General features: G+C 45.9%; 1 pseudogene; it reads left to right on the top strand.

Moving 5' to 3' along the window:
• The first annotated feature begins 487 nt into the window (after window positions 1-487).
• Window positions 488-1781, top strand: LOC136506618 (putative F-box protein At1g32420; annotated as a pseudogene).
• The last annotated feature ends 1049 nt before the right edge of the window (window positions 1782-2830 follow it).

Genomic DNA, 2830 nt, shown 5'->3' with positions numbered 1-2830 from the left:
CGAGCGCTCGTGCCCCTCGCTTCCTCAGTTCGGTCTCTCTGCAACCTTTGTTCGTCCTCCTCGCAACCTCGCTCCTTCTCCTCGGCATCTCCAAGACTCCGGCATCTCCGAGACTCCGACACTTATACCTAGGTGAAGAAAAAATATCTCCGATTACAAAGCTGCGACCCCAAATATCCTTATTTATCGGGTATGCAGTACCCGTCGGGTATCTGTTACCTTACTCATACCCAACGGGTACGGAGATAGGTAAGAATCTATACCAAGATAGTTAACGGGGACGGGAAGAGATGAATTCTCCATATTGAGGAAGAGAACGTTACCCCGTTGCCATCCTTAGCCGCAGCCACGCGCGAGGCAATAGAAGTCCTCACCGCCTCAGGCGACAGGGCCGATCGTTACGCCGCCGGCTAGCTCCGGTACGGCAACCAACTACGATCGCCCTGGTAAGTCGTTTGCGCACCTTCTCCGATCGCGGTGCCGGTGATCTAATCTTTCCTGGTGTGGCCACTTCGATGCGATCCTCACAAATTAAAGATCCTTCCCTCCCGATCCCTCCCAGCGATGGCGTCGTCGTACAAGCCGCACGCTGCACCGAAGAGGCGCGCTCTCGCCGCGTCCAACATCGGCGCTCTGCCTCTGGACTCCCTGTACGAGATCCTGCTCCGCCTCCCCGCCAAGCTCCTCTGCCGGCTGCGCACGGTGTGCCGGTTGTGGCGGTCCATCCTCTCTGACCCGCAGTTCGCCGCGGTCCACGCCACGCGGCACCCGGGGCCGCTCATCATCGCCGCCGTCGATGAGGGGCCCGACGTGCTCGTCAACATCATGGATCTGTCCGGGCAAATCTTGAAGCAGGTGCGCTGCGTGCCGGGTCAGAGAGTCGTTAGCATGGCCCTTGACCTCGTCTGTCTCAAGAAAATCGATAGCAGCAACAGCAGCTACCGATGCTGCAACCGGTATTTTGGAGACGTGTGTTACTTACCAGATCAATTCCTCAACCCAGCAACTGGGGCTGTGTATCAAATACCAGACAGAACATGGGGATGTCGCATCGTACTTGCATTCAGAACCCAGATATCTGTTTGGTCAGGTTAGCAGCACAGGGCAATACAAGGTGTTCCGGAAGCTTTTCTATTTTTGCCTTAAGTTTGCAGGAAGGCAGCTGTTCGAGGTCTGCACAGTCAACGGTAGCAGCCGCACAGGGTGGAGGGCAGTCGCGCCCCTCGATCAAGGCATTCACTTTGGTATTTTCACCAGTGTGGTAATTAATGGAGTCATCTACTCCCTATATTTTTATCCGCATCATTCTATCACTAATGATGACCGAGTTACTGAGGAAGACTTGATAATTACATTTGACTTCGAAACTGAGAAATGGGGGCCATCTATGCGAGGCCCCCCGATCAGCTTGCCTGATGCTGCTGCTCAGGTGTTCAAGGACCTTCCAAATATAAAGCAGCTAACATTAGCCAACCTGAATGGCTCTTTAGCTGTTGTGCATGGCCCAGCTCCCAGTATGGATTTTTGGATTCTGATGGACTCTGCTAAAGGTCTCTGGGTCAAACAGTACACCATACAGTTCAATGAAGGCATGCGGTTTTTACAGATCTATGACCCAGGGACCAACACGCTCACAGATTCAGTGGAGGCGTGCCATTTTTCTGCAGTTGCTTTGTACGAAGGAAATCTACTGAGCTTATAGTATGCGAGTGTTATAATGATGCGAGTATTCTACTGTACTTATTTTTTGTTTGTTCAGGTCTACTGTACCAGTTTTTATTAGGTTTTATGTAACTTCATTAAGACATGTTGTTTCTTCCGTTAACATTACATTTTGATCATTTATCATTTGACTATGGAAAGAAGTAGTCTATTGATAAGTCATGTATGCTTAGAAAATACTCTGCCCTTTAAAGGTGCTCTCTGTGTAGAAATTTGTAGTGTTTTGATTATTGTTCTTGAAGATCACAAAAACATTCACATCCCTTTTTTTTTGTGTGAGTATGCCAATTAAATATGTATGACCAAACAACCTTCTTCTAATGTTGGTTTTGCATGGTGCTTTTTTTTTTCTTGAACGAATGGCACAAGGCTGTGTCAATTTCATTGAATAAAACAGATGTAAATACAAGTAAGTAGCGATGGAAGGCTACAAACAGACAAAAAGAAAAGGGCAATTGTGACAACACAAACAACACAAGCAATACAACCAGAGAGGCTGAAAGAAGCAACAACCTAAATGCAATGAATGCGCAACATGTAGAAATTCTTTGCTGAAAAATGTTGTGCTTGAACGAATAATTTTAGGGGATCTGTTAAATTTAGAAGATTGTGTATTGATGAATTTTGTTGGTTGACTGAAACAGTGTACCCATGAATGAGGATAATCCATCCTTTTAGTTTCATTGTGGAGCCTTTAACAATACTATTTCGCTGAACTTGCCATTTTACTTGAGAGCTCTTGAGTAGGGAATCAGCATATTCTCATTGTTTGAAGTAATATATTTGCGTATTTGACATCCCTTTTCTTCTGTTCCATGTTCAGCTTTTTGTCGCTGGGCATAATTTAGGGCAAACTGCATTCTTACCGACATAAGCTCCAAATGTAAAGCTTAGTACGCTAGTAGCTTAGCTAATAGGATAGAATTCTCAAATCTAATTTGGTAATAACAGACTGGATAGCTGATAGATTGATATTTGAAGTGTTTATCTTCTTGTTGGACAAGGTCAATTTGACTCTGACCTGAACACCATCAGCTATAGGAAGAAATTAAGAATTCTGAACCAAGACTAAATCCGGGATTCATATATGCCACAGAGCGATTTGTAT

Source organism: Miscanthus floridulus, chromosome 15, assembly GCF_019320115.1.
Source record: "Miscanthus floridulus cultivar M001 chromosome 15, ASM1932011v1, whole genome shotgun sequence".
Lineage (NCBI taxonomy): Eukaryota > Viridiplantae > Streptophyta > Magnoliopsida > Poales > Poaceae > Miscanthus > Miscanthus floridulus.
Note: the sequence above shows the minus strand (reverse complement) of the source record. Positions and strands in the feature narration are given on the sequence as shown.